Source organism: Macaca fascicularis, chromosome 1 (genome assembly GCF_037993035.2).
Source record: "Macaca fascicularis isolate 582-1 chromosome 1, T2T-MFA8v1.1".
NCBI classification, from domain to species: domain Eukaryota; kingdom Metazoa; phylum Chordata; class Mammalia; order Primates; family Cercopithecidae; genus Macaca; species Macaca fascicularis.
In genome coordinates this window covers 125,885,293-125,908,130 of record NC_088375.1, presented here as the reverse complement: position 1 = coordinate 125,908,130, position 22,838 = coordinate 125,885,293, and the positions used below count along the sequence as shown (strand labels likewise).

Below are 22,838 nucleotides of genomic sequence, written 5' to 3'. Positions count from 1 at the left end.
GATCAGAAGGTGACCAAGCAAAACAAGTACTTTGTTTTAGAGCCTTTACATTTCAGAAAAATCACTCCTGTGATGCTCAGAGCTTTCAATGCTATTAAACCACAGACTTTTGGCCAGGCACAGTGGCTCATGTCTGTAATTCCAACACTTTGGGAGGCCGAGGCGGGAGGATGGCTTGAGTCCAGAAGTTCAAGACCAGCCTGGCAACATAGTGAGAACCCATCTCTACAATTTAAAAAATGCAAAAATTAGCCAGACATGTGCACACACCGGTAGTCCCAGCTACTCTAGAGGGTGAGGTGGCAGGATCACTTGAGCCCAGGAGCTTGAGGCTACAGTGAACTATGATTGCATCACTGCACTCCAGCCCAGATAATAGTGAGACGCTGTCTCTAAAAAATAAAATAAAATGCATAGCTTTTAAAGCATCAGTAACCAGGAATCTCTATTAAGATTGCACACCATTCTTGTCCTCCTCAACCTCAGTCATCTCAATTGCATCCAGATGTCCAAACCAGAACCCTGGGAGTGATTCTTGTCCACTCCCTCTACCTCAGTCTCCATATCAAATCATCCCCCACAAAGCCCTGTTGAATATCATTCTAAAATACATCATGAGCTTTTTCACACTCTCTGGTTAAAGGTAGTCCAAGTCAACACTGTCTTGCTTACATTGGGGCTTACCATGCTACAATCAGAATTTTTAAATAAAAATAGTAGCAAACACCTTATAATCCTTATTATGGGTCGGGTACCCCTCTAAGTGCTTTAAATGCATTAGCTGATTTATGCTTCTCAATAACCCTATAAAGCATTCTAGTACCACTTTAAGATGAAGAAACTGATGCACAGAGAATTTAACTGACTTTCCCAACATCACACAGCTAGGAAGTGGAGGAGCCAGCTGTCCCCTCCTCACTGACCCTTTGTATTCACACCTGCCATCCTCTGGTCTGATTTCCACACAGCAACCAGTGTGATTGTTTAAACAAGTAACTTTTATACAGAACCAGAAACCTTGAAGTGAGAACAGAAAACAACTTCTATTCTTTTCTTCCCAACAGCCTGATCAAACCGGCTCTGCAGGATAGGTTCTTTCCTGGCGCCTGGGGCAAGTCCCTTGACATTTTTTTGGCGCTCTCAGTTAATACAAATTCTCTTTTAGTCGCAAATAGTCTCATTTCAATAATAAAAATGCCCAGTTCAACGTGTTGGTTGAACTTCTGAACTTCATTACAGTTAATACTTTCTCCCTACCACCCATCCAAACCCCAAACCTGCTTGGGCTGGCAGCCTTTGTGGTGGGATTGGCTCCTCTCTCCTGGCCTCCTCCTCTTCATTGTCTCAGCCACTTCAGCCAGCCAAGGTTGGCTGTGGCAGTGGCAGTGGCAGGTGTTTAAAGCTGACTCTTGCTCTCAGGACTTTTTTTTTTTTTAGACTCTGGCCGTTGCAGGTGGCCGTGGCAGGTGGCAGGTGTTTAAAGCTGACTCTTGCTCTCAGGACTTTTTTTTTAGACAGAGTCTCGCTTTGTCACCCAGGCTGGAGTGCAGTGGCGCATGGGCTCACTGCAAGCTCTGCCTCCTGGGTTCATGCCATTCTCCTGCCTCAGCCTCCCGAGTAGCTGGGACTATAGGTGCCCGCCACCACACCTGGCTAATTTTTTGTATTTTTTAGTAGAGACGGGGTTTCACCGTGTTAACCAGGATGGTCTCGATCTCCTTTTTTTTTTTTTTAAAATGCAGCCTAGATAGTCCCTGTAGGTTCCTCTGATTGGAGCTCACTGAAATAGGCAAAGCCTCGACCTTAGCTGGATGCTTACACATCCACTCCAGCCCCACGATCAACTTGACATGTGAACTGAATCTGAAGACATCTCCAGCCTCTTTCTGCTAAGGTTGTCTGGTGTGGGCAGAAGGTCTCTTAAGCATGATTCCCTTTTAAATGACCACATGCATATATTCCTGCCAAGGATTTCATACCTTGGAGCTGCCAATGAAACTCTCAATACCAGTTAACTTTCCAAATGCAGTTTCTTACTTTGATGACAGTAAGCTATTTACCGGGTATTTCTGTGACCTATGGACTCCATAGGCTACAAATCAAACCTTCCATATGGTCTCCTTGGAGCATCCCTCACTAGCACACCTGAGGCAAGGTAAAAATACCTGTCCTACCAATCTTTCATGGGGTTATAGGGAAGACACAATGCATTGGAGATTCTCTCAATGGGAATTTCCAAATCTCAACTATCTCCTTGGCCTTTTCAATTTTAGTTCCTATATAGCCTTAAGATAGGCAAATGGGTGAAGATCCACAGAAGTGGTTTCAGCACCTCTTCCATAATTCTGCTATACATGATCCGACTCACTGCACTTTGAAATGTGGGGGTAATTAGGCCCTCAGCTGTGGTGAGTCAGGAAGAGTCCTATTTTAACATTCTGTTAGAAATACTAACCACATCGTGCCTTTCCATTGCCATTAGCATTAAATGCTAAAAAAACACTAATCATATTATGTCCTTCCACTGCTATTGCTATTAAATGCTAACTCTTTACCATGTTCTTTGGAGCACTGCATGATATGGGCCTTGCCTACCTGTCTAGCCTTGTTTCATAACTCTCTTTTCCAGCTTTAGCTGCATGGGTCTTCTTGCAGGTCCTTGGATTCTCTAAGCTCTTTCCTACCTCAGGACCTTCATATATGCCTAGAACATTCTTTCTCCTACCACTCTTGTCCTCATTTGTTAGGTCTCAGCTTAAATATTATCTCAGAGCAAAGGACTTTCCTGAAGTATTATAGCTCTCCACCCCCAGCCAACTATTCTTATTCATATATATTATTTTACATTACAGCATTTACCACAAATTGTAAATGTGTGATTGTGTATTTTCAAGTTTATGGCCATATGGCCAGAAACTGGTTAACGATTTACCCAATTATTTCTGCTTTCCTCCTGGACATACAGTTGAACTACATATCCCAGCCTCCCTTGCAGTTAGGTACAGCCATCTGACTGTTGTAGTCAATGGAATGTAGGTAGAAAAAGAATACTTCTAGGCCTGGCCTGTAAAATCTTGCCATGTCTGATCCCCCATTCTTTTTTTCCATTCACCAAATTAATAGAGAAGATTCAAAAGACCCAAAAGAGCATAGAATTACAAGAGGAAAGTGATCTGAGTTAGTGCTTAGAGGGGAGAGTCCAGTATAGTCAAGACATCAGCAGCCGCCTCACTGGACTATTGTTTGAGCAAAAAAACAAACTTTTATTAGGTTAAGTCATTGAATTTTCTCTTATAGAAGTATTCCAGCAAGTAAATTGAAGAAAGAATGACAGAATTAGATTACCACTATATTAAACCCTAATGAATTCACGAATCTAGACAATGATCATCAATGGCTATTATTTGTGATGGGAAGAGGAAGCTTTGAGAATATTCACAGATATTAAATATATTTCATTGCATCCTGGGCTCTCTTTTCTTTCTTTTGTTTTTTTTTTCAATTTTTATTTTAGATTCCAGGGTACACACACAGGTTTGTTAGAAAGGCATGTTGCATGATGCTGGGGTTTGGAGTATGATTAAACCCATCATCCAGGAAGTGAGCATAGAACCCAATAGGCATTTTTTCAACCCTTGCCCCCCTCCTTTCCCATTCTTGTATTTTCAAGTGTCTATTGTTCTCCTCTTTATGTCCATGTGTACTCCATGTTTCGCTGCCACTTGTAAGTGAGAACATGTGTTATTTGATTTTCTGTTTCTGCATTACTTCAGCTGCATCCATGTTGCTACAAAGAACATGGTTTCATTCTTTTTTATGGCTGCATAGTACTCCATGGTATATTAGTATTAATGCCACATTTTGTTTATCCAATCCACTGTTGATGGGCACCTGGGTGGGGTCCATGTCTTTGCTATTGTGAACAGTGCTGCAATGAACATACAGGTGCATGTGTCTTTTTGGTAGAATGATTTATTTTCCTTTGGGTATAAACTCAGTAATGTGATTGCTTGGTTGAATAGTAGTTCAACTCTTATTTCTTTGAGAAATCTCCAAACTGCTCTCCCCAGAGGCTGAACAAATTTGCATTCCCAGCAACAATGTATAAGCATTCCCTTTTCTCCATAGCCCCACCAATATCTGCTATTTTTTGGCGTTTTAACCAAACCCATTCTGACAGGGTGAGATGGTATCTCATCGTGGATTTGATTTGTATTTCTCTGATATTAGTGATGAGCATTTTTTCATGTTCATTGGCTGCTTGTATATATTTTTTAAGAAGTGTCTGTTCCTGTCCTTTGCCCATTTTTAATGGGGTTGGTTTTTGCTTGTTAATTTCAGTTCCTTATAGATTCTGAATATTAGACCTTTGTCAGATACATAGCTTGCAAATATTTTCTGCCATTCCCTAGGTTGTCTATTTACTCTGTCGTTAGTTTCTCTTTCTATTCAGAAGCTCCTTGGTTTAATTAGGTCCCACTTGTCAATTTTTGCTTTAATTGCAATTGCTTTTGAGGACTTAGCCAAGGCTGATGTTGAGAAGGATATTTCCTAGGTTTTCTTCTATAATAGTTTCAGGTCTTACATTTAAGTCTTTAATCCATCTTGAGTTAATCTTTGTATATGGTAAGAGATAGGGGTCCAGATTCATTCTTCTGCATATGGACAGCTAGTTATCCCAACACCATTTATTGAATAGAGTCCTTTTCCCATTGCTTACTAGCTGTAGATGTGTGGCTTTATTTCTGGGTTCTCTATTCTGTTCCTTCCATTGGCGATTTTCTATTTTTGTACCAGTATCATGCTTTTTTTAGTTACCGTAGCCTTGCAGTACAGTTTGAAGTCAGGTAATGTGATGTCTCTGGCTTTGTTCTTTTTGCTTAGGATGCTTTGGCTATGTGAGCTCTTTTCTGGTTCCATACAAATTTTAGAATAACTTTTTTTATTTCTGTGAAAAATGAAGTTAGTAGTTTGATAGGAATAGTGGACTCTCTTTTCTATTTATATTCACCTCCAGATGATCACATTTGGTCCCAGGCTTTTAATACATCTATCCATTGACAACTTCCACATTTTTATCTCCAGAGCTATTAATTCCAGTGAAGTTCTGGATTTCTATATTCAACTGCCTCCTCAAAGTCTCTACTTGGCTGTCTAAAAATTCCTTAAGTTTAACATGTACACAACAGAACTCTTTATTTCTCTCCAAAAACCTCCTCCCACAGTCTTCCACATGTGAGCAGATGAATCTAAGCCACCATCATATCTCATCCAGTGATAGCTGATGTCCATATAATGAGTTCTTCACACAACATCTAGGGTGAGTGAACTTTTTAAAATTCAAATCAGATAACGCCACTTCCCTGTTCAAAACCTTTGTACACTCCGATACACTCAAAAAAATTCAAACATGTTTTCATGGCCTTCTGCTTCTTGGCTGCTCTGACTTCATTTTCTACCACACTTTCCACTGCACACTCTTCTCAAATCTTCTTATTGTTCCTTGAAAGAAGCAAGCTCATTCCTGCCTCAGGACCTTTGTATTTGCTATTTCCCTGCTTGGAACTCTGTTCTACCATCTACTTATGGCTTTGTGCTACACTTCATTCAGACATCCTTGAGAAGGCTTGTCCAGTCTATCAAAAATAGCACCTTGCCTCCTCCCACTGTCCCTGCCCTGACTCTTACTCTATTTTATTTTTTTCATTGAAGTTATTACTATTTGATATTACATATTTGCTTCTTTGTTTAAATATCATCTCACTTGCCAGAATGGAAGCTTCATGAATGCAGGAATTTTGTTTGCCTTGTACATTGCTGTTTCTTCAGTGCATAGAAGAGTCATTACCAATGAGTGGGAACTCAATACGTATTTGTTAAATAAACAAATTGATTAATGGATTATAAACAAATGACCATAAAACCTTCCAAGTTCGACTCAATCACAGTTACGAGCCACATTTAGGAAACCCTGACATATGAGCATTCTGTCATTTATTGACTGGGTAACCTTGGGAGAGATGCCTGATCTCTCTGTGCCTCCGTTTTTTCATCTGTATAATGGAAGAATAATATCATCTGTTTCATAGAGTGCAAGGCTTAAATAAATGAATACATGAAGTTCTTAGACTAGAACAATGCATAGTATAATACATTGTAGGTACTCAATAAATATTTGCTACATTATTATTATTACAGAATTCCAGATTTTCAGTGTTTTAAGAAAGTAGAGGAAAGGGCCGTTTTTCACATTAAAGGAATTTTTAAAGTCATAACCAATAAATATGTATTGGTATTTACAAAGCAGGCCTTAACTGCATGAGAGGTAAGAAATAACAGAGAAACTCAGAATGAAAGTATTAAAAACCGCTTCCAATTACAAATCAATATGAAATAAAAATAATTCTGAAAATACAATGTAGTCATTCAGATTTGATTAACAACCAAAATAAATCAGTTTATATACAACTTTTCAGGAATACACCTACAGGATAAATTAAAGGACAGCTGAATTCTTCAATACTTAATGTCACTATAATCAGCAAAGACAGATGGAGCCCTTTCCTCCTGCCCTTGCCCCCTCTACTCCACATAACCACTATATCCCCCTCTTACTAACAACTTCTATCTTGAAGGCAGCAACATGATTCATACTATAGCCCAGGCTTATCATATTAGGGCAAGACCAAAATACTTAGCCTGAAAACGGGGTTCCACAAATGAAGGTGCTTGATTAGCTAAGCTACATGTTAAGAAATCACTTCTGCACTAAAAGTAAAGCCAAAAATTGAAGCCAAACACTGAATAATTTTGATAAAACTTGCTTTTAAGTAAGTTGTTTCTGCATTTATCTCAGCTTCATTTCCTACACATCACTGAGAGGAATATTTCCTCTTTTTATCATCCACAATTATTGTTTTGACATTTTGTTGTTGTGTTGGTTTGTCTGTTCATTTGCTTTCTTGCTTTACTTGCATCCTGATGGATTAAAAGCATCAGGGTGAGATTCTGCTACAATCTCCTTTGGCCAAACTTACTTGCCAAGCATGCAGCAGTCTTCCTGTTCCCACATAGCAACCTCCCATCTTTTCTTAGTATTTGGAAGCATGCCAAAGCAAGAAAATGATACTGGGTGTCTCAACATACCTTAAGATTTGGCCCTCCTGTCCCTCAAACAACCTAACAAACAAAACATAGCCTTTTACAGAGCCCACCACAGCTCAGCAAGGCCTACTGCCTCTGTTGATTCCACCTCTGGGAGCAGGCCATAGCTGAACAAAAGGCAGCAGAAACTTCTGCAGACTTAAACATCCCTGTCTGACAACTCTGAAGAGAGCAATGGTTCTCCTAGCATGGCATATGAGCTCTGAGAACAGACAGACTGCCTCCTAAAATGGGTCCCTAACCCCCGTGTAGCCTAACTGGGAGACACCTCCCAGTAGGGGCCGACTGACACCTCATAAAGGCAGGTTACCCTCTGGGACGAAGCTTCCAGATAAAGAATAAGGCAGTAATATTTGCTGTACTGCAATATTTGCTGTTCTATAGTCTCTGCTGGTGATACCCAGGCAAACAGGGTCTGGAGTGGACCCCCAGCAAACTCCAACAGACCTGCAGCTGAGGGACATGACTGTTAGAAGGAAAACTAACAGAAAGGAATAGCATCAACATCAACAAAAAGGACATCCACCAAAACCCCATCTGTATGTCACCAATATCAAAGACCAAAGGTAGATAAAACCACAAAAATGGAGAGAAACCAGAGCAGAAAAGCTGAAAATTCTGAAAACCAGAGAACCTCTTCTCCTCCAAAGGATTGCAGCTCCTCTCCAGCCACAAAACAAAGCTGGACAGAGAATGACTTAGACAAGTTGACAGAATTAGGTGTCAGAAGGTTGGTAATAACAAACTTCTCTGAGCTAAACAAAGATGTTCGAACCCATTGCAATGAAGCTAAAAACCTTGAAAAAAAGATTAGACGAATGGCTAACTAGAATAAACAGTGTTAAGAAGACCTTCAATTACCTAATGGAGCTGAAAACCATGGCACGAGAACTATGTAACTCATCCACAAGCTTCAGTAGCCAATTCGATCAAGTGGAAGAAAGAGTATCAGTGATTGAAGATCAAATTAATGAAATAAAGCAAGAAGAAAAGTTTAGAGAAAAAAGAGTAAAAAGAAATGAACAAAGCCTCCAAGAAATATGGGACTATGTGAAAAGACCAAATCTACATCTGATGGGTGTACCTGAAAGTGATGGGGAGAATGGAACCAAGTTGGAAAATACTCTTTTTTTTTTTTTTTTTTTTTTTTTTTTTTTTTTTTTTTTGAGACGGAGTCTCGCTGTGTCGCCCAGGCTGGAGTGCAGTGGCCGGATCTCAGCTCACTGCAAGCTCTGCCTCCCGGGTTTTTACGCCATTCTCCGGCCTCAGCCTCCCGAGTAGCCGGGACTACAGGCGCCCGCCACCTCGCCCGGCTAGTTTTTTGTATTTTTTAGTAGAGACGGGGTTTCACCGTGTTAGCCAGGATGGTCTCGAACTCCTGACCTCGTGATCCGCCCGTCTCGGCCTCCCAAAGTGCTGGGATTACAGGCTTGAGCCACCGCGCCCGGCCTGGAAAATACTCTTAAGGATATTATCCAGGAGAGATTCCCCAGCCTAGCAAGGCAGGCCAACATTCACATTCAGAAAATACAGAGAATACCACAAAGATACTCCTCGAGAAGAGCAACCCCAAGACACGTAATTGTCAGATTTACCAAGGTTGAAATGAAGGAAAAAACGTTAAGGGCAGCCGGAGAGAAAAATCGGGTTACCCACAAAGGAAAGCCCATCAGATTAACAGTAGATCTCTTGGTAGAAACTCTATAAGCCAGAAGAGAGTGGGGGCCAATATTCAACATTCTTAAAGAAAAGAATTTTCAATCCAGAATTTCATACCCAGCCAAACTAAGTTTCATAAGTGAAGGAGAAATAAAATCCTTTACAGACAAGCAAATGCTGAGAGATTTTGTCACCACCAGGCCTGCCTTACAAGAGCTCCTAAAGGAAGCACCAAAAATGGAAAGGAACAACTGGTACCAGCCACTGCAAAAACATGCCAAATTGTAAAGACCATCAATGTTAGGAAGAAACTGCATAAACTAACAGGCAAAATAACCAGCTAACATCATAATGTCAAGATCAAATTCACACATAACAATATTAACCTTAAATGTAAACAGGCTAACTGCCCCAATTAAAAGACACAGATTGGCAAATTGGATAAAGAGTCAAGACCCATCAGTGTGCTGTATTCTGGAGACCCATGTCACATGCAGAGACACACACAGGCTCAAAATAAAGGGAGGGAAGAAGATCTACCAAGCAAATGGAAAGCAACAAAAAGCAGGGGTTGCAATCCTAGTCTCTGATAAAACAGACTTTAAACCAACAAAGATCAAAAGAGACAGAAAGGACATTAAATAATGGTAAGGGATCAATTCAACAAGAAGAGCTAACTATCCTAAACATGTATGCACCCAACACAGGAGAACCCAGATTCATAAAGTAAGTCCTTAGAGACCTACAAAGAGACTTAGACTCCTATACAATAATAATGGGAGAATTTAACACCCCACTGTCAATATTAGACAGGTCAATGAGACAGAAGGTTAACAAGGATATCCAGGACTTGAACTCAGCTCTGCACCAAGTGGAACTAATAGACATCTACAGAACTCTCCACCCCAAATCAACAGAATATACATTCTTCTCAGCACCACATCGCACTTATTCCAAAATTGACCACACAGTTGGAAGTAAAACACTCCTCAGCAAATGTAAAAGAACAGAAATCACAACAAACTGTCTCTCAGACCACACTGCAATCAAATTAGAACTCAGGATTAAGAAACTCATTCAAAACCACACAACTACATGGAAACTGAACAACCGGGTCCTGAATGACCACTGGGTAAATCACGAAATGAAGGCAGAAATAAAGATGTTCTTTGAAACCAATGAGAACAAAGACACAACATACCAGAATCTCTGGGACACATTAAAAGCCGTGTATAGAGGGAAATTTATAGCACTAAATGCCCACAAGAGAAAGCAGGAAAGGTCTAAAATCGACACCTTAATATCACAATTAAAAGAACTAGAGAAGCAAAAGCAAATACATTCAAAGGCTAGCAGAAGGCAAGAAATACCTAAGATCAAAGCAGAACTGAAGGCGATAGAGACACAAAAAACCCCTCAAAAAATCAATGAATCCAGGAGCTGGTTTTTTGAAAAGATCAAGAAAATTCGGTAGACCGCTAGCAAGACTAATAAAGAAGAAAAGAGAGAAGAATCAAATAGATGCAATAAAAAATGATAAAGGGGATATCACCACTGGTCCCACAGAAATACAAACTACCATCAGAGAATAATGTAAACACCTCTATGCAAATAAAGTAGAAAATCTAGAAGAAATTGATAAATTCCTGGACACATACACCCTCCCAAGACTAAACGAGGAAGAAGTTGAATCTCTGAATACACCAATAACAGGCTCTGAAATTGAGGCAATAATCAATAGCCCACCAACCAAAAAAAGTCTAGGATCAGACAGATTCACAGTCGAATTCTACCAGAGGTACAAAGAGGAGCTGGTACCATTCCTTCTGAAACTATTCTAATCAATAGAAAAAGAGGGAATCCTCCCTAACTCATTTTATGAGGTCAGCATCATCCTGATACCAAAGCCTGGCAGAGACACAACAAAAAAAAGAGAATTTTAGACCAATATCCCTGATGAACATCGGTATGAAAATCCTCCATAAAATACTGGCAAACCGAATCCAGCAGCACATCAAAAAGCTTATCCACCACGATCCAGTCAGCTTTATCCCTGGGATGCAAAGCTGGTTAAACATACACAAATCAATAAAGGTAATCCATCACATAAACAGAATCAATGACAAAAAACCACATGATTATCTCAATAGATGCAGAAGAGGCCTTTGACAAAATTCAACAGCCCTTCATGCTAAAAACTCTCAATAAACTAGGTATTGATGGAACGCATCTCAAAATAATAAGAGCTATTTATGACAAACCCACAGCCAACATCATACTGAATGGGCAAAAGCTAGAAGCATTCCCTTTGAAAACTGGCACAAGACAGGGATGCCCTCTCTCACCACTCCTATTCAACATAGTGTTGGAAGTTCTGGCCAGGGAAATCAGGCAAGAGAATGAAATAAAGGGTATTCAATTAGGAAAAGAGGAAGTCAAATTGTCCCTATTTGCAGATGACATGATTGTTCATTTAGAAAACCCCATCATCTCAGGCCAAAATCTCCTTAAGCTGAGAAGCAGCAACTCATGGTACAAAATCAATGTGCAAAAATCACAAGTATTCCTATACACCAATAACAGACAAACAGAGAGCCAAATCATGAGTGAAATCCCATTCACAATAGCTACAAAGATAATAAAATATCTAGGAATCAAACTTACAAGGGATGTGAAGGACCTCTTCAAGGAGAACTACAAACCACTGCTCAACGAAATAAAGGAGGATACAAACAAATGGAAGAACATTCAATGCTCATGGATAGAAAGAATCAATATTGTGAAAATAGCCATACTGCCCAAGGTAGTTTACAGATTCAGTGCCATCCCCATCAAGCTACCAATGACTTTCTTCACAGAATTGGAAAAACTAAAGCTCATATGGAACCAAAAAAGAGCCCGCATTGCCAAGACAATCCTAAGTAAAAAGAACAAGGCTGGAGGCATCACAGTATCTGACTTCAAACTATACTATAAGGCTATAGTAACCAAAACAGCATGGTACTAGTACCAAAACAGATATAGACCAATGGAACAGAACAGAGGCCTCAGAAATAACACCACACATCCACAACCATCTGATCTTTGACAAACGTGACAAAAATAACAAATGGGGAAAGGATTCCCTATTTAATAAATGGTGTTGGGAAAATAGGCTAGCCATAGGTAGAAAGCTGAAACTGGATCCCCTCCATGCACCTTATACAAAAATTAATTCAAGATGGATTAAAGACTTAAATGTTAGACCTAAAACCATAAAAACCCTAGAAGAAAACTTAGGCAATACCATTCAGGACATACGCATGGGCAAGGACTTCACGACTAAAACACCAAATGCAATGGCAACAAAAGCCAAAATTGACAAATGGGATCTAATTAAACTAAAGAGCTTCTGCACAGCAACAGAAATGACCATCAGAGTGAATAGGCAACCTACAGAATGGGAGAATATTTTTGCAATCTACCCATCTAACAAAGGGCTAATATCCAGAATCTACAAAGAACTTAAACAAATTTACAAGAAAAAAAACAACCCCCTCAAAAAGTGGGTGAAGGATATGAACAGACACTTCTCTAAAGAAGACATTTATGCAGCCAACAGACACATGAAAAAATGCTCATCATCACTGGTCATCAGAGAAATGCAAATCAAAACCACCATGAGATACCATCTCACACCAGTTAGAATGGCGATCATCAAAAAGCCAGGAAACAACAGATGCTGGAGAGGATGTGGAGAAATAGGAATGCTTTTACACTGTTGGTTGGAGTGTAAACTAGTTCAACCATTGTGGAAGACAGTGTGGCGATTCCTCAAGGATCTAGAACTAGAAATACCACTTGACCCAGCCATCCCATTACTGGGTATATACCCAAAGGATTATAAATCATGTGACTATAAAGACACATGCACATGTATGTTTATTGCAGCACTATTCACAATAGCAAAGACTTTGAACCAACCCAAATGTCCATCAATGATAGACTGGATTAAGAAAATGTGGCACATATACACCATGGAATACTATGCAGCCATAAAAAAGGATGAGTTCATGTCCTTTGCAGGGACATGGATGAAGCTGGAAACCATCATTCTGAACAAACTATCACAAGGACAGAAAACCAAACACTGCATGTTCTCATTCATAGGTGGAAACTGAACAAGGAGAACACTTGGACACAGGGCGGGGAACATCACACACCGGGGCCTGTCGTAGGGTGGGGGACTTGGGGAGGGATAGCATTAGAAGAAATACCTAATGCAAATGACGAGTTAATGGGTGCAGCAAACCAACATGGCACATGTATACCTATGTAACAAACCTGCATGTTGTGCAGTTGTGCACATGCACCCTAGAACTTAAAAGTGTGTGTGTGTGTGTGTATATATATATATATATACATATCCTTTTAGAAAGATGGCTCTTAAGATATAAAGGAGAGTTAAAAATTAGTAAAGTTAAATATGGCATTATAATTATCATACTAAATAGGCCTACTGCATATTCCTACTGTTATTCTTTTTAGATTGAAAATGAAAAACCATAGATATGGAGTAAAGTACTGCTTGAGACATTATGTCTTTTACAGACTCACTGGTAATAACAAATCTTCTCTATCCACCTATTGGAGAAAATGCTCCAGTAAAACAACTGTTAAACCGTTAAAAACATTGTTTTAACCAATTCTACTGAAACCTGAATGTTCCTTCTTAGAAAGGTTGAATAAAAATTATGCTTTCCAACTGAGAAATTATATTTCATTTTATGATGGTAATTGTCTGCAGGCTATTTGTTTTAAATATATTAACCACATCAGATTTAATCTAGAAAGCTCTTCAATTTAAGTGTTCAAAAAGCGTATGAGCTAAAAGCTTAAATCAAGGCCATCCATGGATGGAAAATTTTGTTGTTAAAGATAAAGATCTTTTGTGCTATTTTAAGAATCTCCTTGTTGAAAGATCTTGAATGCAGTAAGAAAATCTATATACTTCGGACACTTGGCTAAACCAAGGTCAGGTTAAGGTTACAAGAGGGATTTATCCAACTCATCAGAGAACATAAATATACTTAAATAATAAAAGACACAACATTGAATATAAGTAACTCAGCTACTCAGATTACTATCACAGTGCAAAAATTCAAGATATCCCCAGTGCACTTCACATTTTCATCACTAGCATCAGTTAAAGTTAGTTGAATATATATATACATGTTCAACCAGAATGTAAAATATTTTTCTTCCCTACAGAGTATATTTTCTACATCAATCTAAATCTGTTTCTCTTCCTCCTCTTTTATGAAGATGTACAATATTGGAGACATTTTTACTTCTTCTTTTCCTTATTCTATCACTATATGCCATAAGTTGCCAGGTCTTATTGATTCTACTTTTACAATAACCCCTCGTGAGCCCCCTCCTCTCTAATCTCCTGGTAGTATCCTAATTCAGGGCCTCATAGCAACCTATCATCTGCATGGCTATAATAACTAGCCTAATAACTGGTCCCTGCATTTAGCCTCTCCCTACCCCAACATAACTTAAATACTTCTGCCAGATTAGTTTTCCTAATGAACAACTCTGATTTTTCATCCCCTTGCGCAAACACCTTACATAAAGTCTAGACTCCCCAGCCTAGCATTTAAAAGCAGGATCTAGCCACAAACTATGTTTAAAATCAGATTTTCCTCTACTTTTTCACAGCTATTTTTTCCTTTGTTTTAACTCACATTCTTCTCCTCCCTAATTTCGTGCTTTCCTGCCTCGGAAATGGCCTTTCCTTCCTTCTCTGCTGTTGCAGATTCTACACTTCCTTCAAGGCTCAAGGTCTAGCTCAGTGCCACATCCTCTGCAAAGCCTTTTCTTAATGTCTCATTTGGAAGTAACTGCTTCCACCTTCAAAGTACTCTGGAGGACATTTTGAAAAAGCCTCTTTCTCAACTTTCTTCTCTTTCTTATTTTCTTTACCAACTCCTTAAGAAGACGATCCAACTCTTATTTGCTTTTGTATTCTCTAATTGAATAGCACTCTGATAGTGCAAAATAGCACAGCAATATTTGCATGCTGGTCAACTAAATAAATAGTTGAAGAAATAAATATGTGTATATCCAACAAATAAGAGACAACATCGCATCAGTTTTATGTAAAAGAAGACATGATCTAACACATAGAAAAATACTGTACTTGATACTGTAGCTAGACATCAGCAAAAAACAAGTACATTGAAAAGGAATAAATATTTATACGTAGGTAAAAGTATGAAAGAATCTTTTCTAAGAAAGATCTCAGAGTATTTACTTTAACCAATATATTCTATTGTAAAGCATGTGCATAGTTTTTAACGACCAAATATACCCAATTCTTTCATTTTCACTTTATTTATTACTAATACTAGGAAATGCTGATGATTTGGCTCTAGAAAGTTGAAATAACATTTGAAACACCATCAGTTTTAAATATGGTCAAAGTGAACCCAGAATCTGGTAATTCATTTCCTGAAAAATAGTGTTAAAGTCGGTGTTTCACTATGAACCTTGGAAATCATCATAAAATTCATTTTTTTTCATGTGTGCCTAGTGAAGTGCTTGGCACATAAACACTCACCAAATATTAAATGAATCAATCAATAAATCAACAAGAGTGCTGATAGGAGTGCAGCTACTACCCTCTGAGTGATAATCCTGCACCAATACATTGAGCTGATAAACAGTTGCACAAAAACAGGTGCTCAGTAAATTTTTGTTGAGTTTAATTCATATAATTTTAGAGCTGGCCAGTCACAGTGGTTCATGCCTCTAATCCCAGCACTTTGGGAGGCTGAAGCAGGAGAATCACTTGAAGCCCCGAGTTCAAGACCAGCCTGGGCAATATATTGAGACCTCCTTCTCTAATTTTAAAAATAGATAGATAGATAGATAGATAGATAGATATCATGTACATAGAGATTCATAAATACATATAAATATTAAAATATATATTTGAATGTATATATTTATATATTTATATATTAAATATATAAATATATAAAATATATAAATATATGTAAATATATAGGATGTATCTATCTCTGTATTTTTTAATATATACAGAGTTCAAGACAATTTATGAATATATTCATAAATACATATGGATATACCTCTGCTATACAATATTTTAATATATAAATAGGTTTAAATATATAAATATATGAATATATAAAAATATATATTAAAATATACAGATAGATACATATGTACATATGTATATCTATGTATATATTTTAGAGCTAGATAGCTCTAAAATATATACATAGATATAGGTACACATAGATATGTATATATATCTATCACTATACAATTTAATATATATTTATATATTCATATATGTATATATTTAAATATATTTATATATTAGAATATTGGATAGCAGAGGTATATTCATAGATATTTATGAATATATATCCATTTAAATCTATCTAAATATGTATCTATCTAATATATATACATAGATATACATATATAGATATATATCTGTAGATATATACATATATATCTATAGTTATTTAATTTTAGAGCTGGAGAGGACCTTAGAGATGATATACCTTCTGGTTATTGCTCTCTCCTCTATGAGTACACAGAGCTTTTTGCGTATGCTTATTGAAGCACAGGTACTAGCAAGTACTTAGTTTTCTTCAAGTTAAGTCCTTCAAGACAAAGATGTTGTGATGTTCTTCCCCACCTAGCCAGATGCTTGCTTGGCAGATTGTAGGCACTTGAATGCTTGCTAAGTGAGTGAATGAGAGTGAGTCTAGACCTCTGCTATCCAACATAGCCATTAGCCACATGTGGCTATTTAAATTAATTAGAATTAAACAAAATTTTAAATTCAGTTATTTAGTCACACCTATTGCATTTCAAGTGTTCAGTCACTACATGTGGCTAGTGACTACTATATTGGACAGAGCAGAGAATATTCCATTATTACAGAAAGTTCTATTGGACAGTGTTGATCTAGACTATTTCCCTCACTTTGCAGAACAGAATGAGCTCAGGGAAGTTGTCACTTGCTCAAAATTAAACCATCAGAAGCAGAACTGAGATTAAAACTGGGAACTCCTAGATCAATATCCACTGTTGTTGAGTCATACCTCTGATTCATTTCAGAATTCTAACTGTATGTAGCCTTAACTTAAAGCTCCATATGAGCTTATGGTATGATACTAGGGAAAACATCGTCTTTGTCTTATGATTGTCATAGAAGCGATTTTATTTTTGTATTTTACTTGATCAATTTGCATGTTTGATAACAATATACATAACAGGTATAAAAATGTACCTGGAACTTCTGTACCTCTGGTATAAAAAGAAAAAAAGAATGCTAATTTTGAAAATACTTTCCAGGTATCTAGCTAAATAAAATATTATAGTATTCTGGTCTTGTGACAATTTACTTAGAAAATGCATAGCGTAGGCTCTGGTTGAATGTGCTTTTTGCTTGGGTTTTTTAAAAGCATTCCTCTTTGGTTTATTAATTTTTGAAAATTATTTGGATCCAAATCAACAGGTTACTTTTTTCAAAAAACAAAGGGGATTTTTAAAAATTGAAAACAAAGGCCATATTTTAATACAACATCACCAGATATGTGAGTGCATACCAAAGAACTGCAAGAAAATTGGTCTTAAAAAAGAAAAAAGTACAATGACAGAAAACATAATTCAGTGCACCTCTAAGGAGATGGGAACCAGACTAACTGGAGAAAAACACACACCTCCCAACCATTTCCACATACACATATGTACAGGTTATATAAGAAAAGCAAATCAACAAATTACTAAGATTTTCCAGATTTGGAATTTAAGATGGGTTTGGTTTAAATTCTTAAAAGATTTTCGCAACTGTTTTAGAAAGTATCAGTATTTTCTAAAATGCTCTTTCTTAGAGAAAGAGCCTTATTTTCTACAACTTCCGTAAATGTGTGTTGTTATAAAATTAGTATTTAGTATTTCCCAGAAAGAGAAATCCAGTTCTGCCTGGTGGGACAGGAATAATTATATGAGGTCAGGAACCGATCATCCCCATAGCTATCCTAACATTAGAATGTGAAGGAGGCAAGGAAGAGGGGGCAAAATTGGAGTTGAGATCACCTGCATGCTATCAGTCTAGGGTTCTTAGGGATATTACAATTGCTCAAAGAACACTTTTTGATCCACTCTAGATATGTCTTGACTGGAAAGAAGTTATTGAATAAATATTGTGGTTTCTGATAGAAAAGTATATAATCTTGTGTTACTTTTAAGAATTACAAAGGCAATTTGCCATCTTTCCATAGAAATTTGAAAATTAGATGAAAAAGGACTAGTTATGAAAGAGATCAAGTTTTAGAATTAAAGGAGGTGCCTCAGAAAGTATCTGGTTCTTTCCTTGAAAGCCTTTATTCTCCTGTCAGACAGACTAGTAATCAAGATGATAAAATGTCAGTACTTAGGTATCAATAGCATCCCTATTCAACCATAGGCCAAAGAGAGAAGTTTTTTTTGTTGTTGCTGCTGTTTTTTTTTTAACTGTCATATTTCCTTTGATATAAACTAAAAAACTTTTTGCTTGCCTGGGAATGTAATTATTCAAGCTCCTATGTCATTCTCTGATAATCAATCCTCAACAACTCTAGTCGAGTTTGGTTTTAGGCAATGGAAAATTAAAGCAAGTTCTCAATTCAATTTTCTTAGAATATATGCATTTTTAAACAACCCAATATAGCAGTTTTTCCCAAAAATAAATGATGTATAGGGGTAAAAAGTCATGGACTCCTGATGTTGATTTAAATTATTGTAATTATAATGTTACCTAAATGTATATTACACATAAAATTAAACATCTTATAACTTTTATATCATTATAAAACAATATAAATTTATAAATTAAATACAATGTAATGTCCTAAACATACGTTTCAAATTAACAATATTTGTTCACTTACTCAGAAAACATTTTTTTGAGGATCTACTCTTTTCTAGGCACACAGTATGTAATTCTAGCTGCTATAACAAACACATCCCAAATTTCAGTGGCTTAAAAGATTAAACGTTTAAGTGAATAAGCCAGTTACAGAAGGACAAATATTGTGTGATTCCATTCATAGAGACTCAAGGTAAAGGAGTGGTTTCCAGGGAATGGGGAGTTATTGTTAAATGGGTACAGAATCTCAGTTTTGCAAGATGAAAACAGTTCTGGAAAAGGGTGGTGGTGATGGTTGCACAACAGTGTGACTATACTTAATGCCACAGAAATGTGCACTTAAAAATGGTTAACATGGTCAATTTTATGTCATATGTATTTTTCCACAATCTTTTAAAATAGTAATGTTTAAAATCACACACAGCAAATTAAATGCTAATTTCTCACTTACCTCGCAGACCGATTTCCTGGTTATAAATTGCCGGTAGAGACCCAGGCAGGTAGAGGCTTCTCCATCTTCCACATCTGGCGTCCAGCATCATCCTTGACGTCAACATCCAGCTATCAGATGGGAGAAGAATGAAAGGGTCACATGTAAGAGGTTTTTATGGGCCAGGCCTGGAAGTTGCACACATTCTACTGGCTGGAAGTCAGTCTTGCAGCAGCACCTAATTGCAAGGGAGACTGGAAAAAATAGTGGAACTGTGTACTCAAGAAAACAGGTTTGGTGATGACCTAGTAATCTATGCCATAGTCCATCCATTTGATCTCCAAAAAAAGCCATTTCACTGTTCTTCCCAAATAAACGATACACTCATTATCGTCACCAAATGAGATGACCTAAAATCCACCCAGTCACTGCTTCAAGTTCAAAGTGCAGGATTTCCACGTAATGCACAGAATTCTCTGTCAGATCTGAATATAATTCCACAATGTACTGTGACCCAGTTATTCTCAACTAAGAATGATTTTGTCCTCCAGGAGATATTAGGCAATGTCTGAAGATATTTTTGATTGACACAACTGGGAGTGAGGGGGATGATACTGGCAACTAATGGGTAGGGGCCAGGGAAACTGCTAAACCTTGTACAATACACAGGACAGCCCCACTGCAAAGAATTGTCCAGTTTAACATTTCAATTAGAGCTGTGGCCTATTATCTGATAAAATATCTTCCCTCACTCACATCCAATATATAGTGATATAACAAATATAGTAAATACTTCCAGGTAGGAAAGGGGGAAAAGTGGGACCCTGGCCCATCACAAAAATGAAATTTTGCAGGGAGGCATTGTGATGGCTCTGAGCTGGCAGTGGCAGCTGTTTCTCAGCTAGACCCTGTTTCCATTCTCTGTGAGGAATCTGCTTATCTGTTGTCCTCTGTGGTCCCTGGCTCTGCCCTCTGGAAATTTTCCCTCTAAGCCCACATTTAAAATGAGTGTTGAGGAACGTGACTTTCTTGAGGGGAGTACAACTTTTAATGCCGGCTCACGATTTCTTTAGCAATACAGTACCTCAAAAACTGAAAAGTCTTTGATCTTTCTGCTTCCAGTCAGTTCCATATGCCAGCAACACTGTTTCCTAGAGATAATTCTCAATCCTGATTATTTCTTTGCTTCTTCACTCCATGCCTCTCTTCCTTTCAATTTAAGGAGGCTACTTTGAGACCATCAAACTTAAATGTGAAGACCACACCCTAAATATAACCTTTGTTTCATGGCTGAGTCTTAATGGGTCCTTGTTGCTCAAGAGCTTTTTCAATCTTATTTCTTATTCTTTGAGGTATAGAGCAGTTAGTTTTTCCAATCCCTTGAGGCTCCAAGTTTCTGGACTGTCTATATTCCTTTTAATTTATGCTTCCAAACCTCCTAATTATTGCATGAGTTCATCTTATGTTTCCAATATCTTACTGAAAGCAGCCAATAAATATAACCTACTAACATTCCATTTTTCAACCTCTTATAGAACTAAGGGTTTTATAGGTATCTTACTTTCTTTCCAAATTATTGTAGGTATAAGGTTGATGGGAAAGCTTCCCTTCTGCCTTCTGAAGCTTTGCTGAAATGACTGACAATAGACAGATTAACAGGAGAAAAGGCATACAAATTTATTCGTGCACATGGACAGAGTAGTCCTGCAAATATGAGACTCAAAGAAAGACCAGAGGGTTGAGACTTAAATATCCTCTTTGTAGGGGATAGGTAAAGGGGGAGTGTACGAAATTTTAAGGTGTAGTAAATGCTTTTCAAGGAAATTGAATAAGCCTATAAGAACTGTCACACCTCTGGCAGCAAGCAGTCTATTCACTCTATTGTTTTACCTGACAGTTAAAACACTTTGGATAGGTCTATAAATTCAGATCATTTCAAGAAACATGTATTGAATACCCACTAGGTACTGGGCTCTTCAGAAAAGATACAAAGATGATCAGCAAACCACCCCTGCCTTTAAGAAACTTGCATTGTAAGTACTGGAGTAGATACTTAGACCTGCTGCCTCAACATTCATTCCACCATCCTATCTGAAGAAGTTGGAAAGCTGAAAATTACATTTCTCAGACTCCCTTGCCACTCAATTTTTGGGTGCAAATAAGGCCTGCCAAATAAATGTCCATATGAAAACACAGGTGCAAGTGAAGTGGAGGCTGTCTTCTTGCTGCTATGTCACTTGCAAGCAAGATGTGATGACATGTCTGTGGCATTCAGACTCCTCATAGTCTTAATGGGTGTGAGAGCCATTGGTGCTAGCAGCAGCAGTAGCAGTGTTCCAGTGTCAGCTTCCCATCCCAGCTACAGTGTATGTTAGTCAGAATAAACTAGCCTTATGCTGTAGTCACAAGCATCCTCCAAAATCTCAGTGGCTTAATATAATAAAAGTTTCTTTCTCACAGACAAAATGCTTCCTGCAGGTGTGGGCAGCTGCTCTCCATGTGCTGACTTAAGAGATTTGGGCTGTTTCAATCTTGTGGTTGCTACATCTTAACCCAAGGTCTCCTCTATAACTATTGAGGCAGGGAAGAGGTAGTCTAGAGAACTGCCCAAAGGCTTTTCACTGTCTCATCCTGGAAGTGACACGTCACTTCTCGCATTTTATTGGCTAGAACTCATCACAAGGCCCCACCTAACTGCAAGGGAACTAGGAACTGTAAACTCCCATATGCTCAGAAGTCAAGGAGGACCAGATACTAGTGAATACTAGTAATGTTCACCACAAAGCATGTGACTTTGAATTCAACAGCCTGCTGACCTCAACTTCTCCAGCTCTTCCACAGATTTCAGAAGCAGTGAATTGCTTGGATGAAAGCCCTTTGTTTTTTGTTTTTTTGTTTTTAAATATCCAGAGTGGTTTCAGCTTCCTACAGTGAACCCTGCCTGTATCATTTGTGTGCTGGTGGCTTTCCGTCCCCTTACCTCCATCCATTCTCTACCTTTCAGTGCCCTACTTTGTGCCCCAGGAGTCTGTCCTCTATGAACAGCATGTTTTGGGCCCCTCTACCCTCTGGCCTTGCTTGGTTTTTGGATCACGGGAGGCACCACCAAGAGATCAGAAAGTAGGAGGTGAGAGAAATCAGGATATGTACCCTTCTTCCTTTCAGCTTCTCACCAGACTGTGGGTCCCTTACCCTGTCAACTCTGTGAAGAGTCCTTTCATTAAACTTTCCTCATTTAAACACATTGAACATGATATCTGTTTCCTGCCTTGCCTATGACTCCTATCAGGTGTTTAATAATAAACCATGAGTCTAAAAAAGAGTAACAGACTGTCTCCTATCTTCCATTTTATAAAGTAGAAGAGTTTTATAAAATGCAAATCTGAATATATCATTCCTCTGCTTTAAAACTTCAATGGCTCTTTGTTAACCCCTGTCACTGTACCCGACTCTAAGTTGCAGCCAGACAGACCTAATTTCAGTTCCCTCTGCAACATGGTCTCCTTTCCTCTGAGCCTCTGCACAGGCACTACCTCCTTCCTGGAAACTGCTCCCCACCCATGCTCATTATTCAGGCCTCAGCTCAAAGGCCTGAATTCAGGCTTCAATTACCCCAGAAAGCATTCCATAAACCTACTACTTATCCCTGTT

General features: G+C 38.1%; 1 long non-coding RNA gene across 1 annotated transcript in view; it reads right to left on the bottom strand.

Annotated features, from left to right (window-relative positions):
* LOC107126858 (uncharacterized) overlaps nt 1–22,838 on the bottom strand; it is a 128,601-nt gene that overhangs the window by 102,963 nt on the left and 2,800 nt on the right. The window contains exon 2 of the long non-coding RNA XR_010588402.2: nt 19,209–19,318. This is a non-coding gene — a long non-coding RNA (uncharacterized lncRNA). The remainder of the gene's footprint in view (nt 1–19,208; nt 19,319–22,838) is intronic.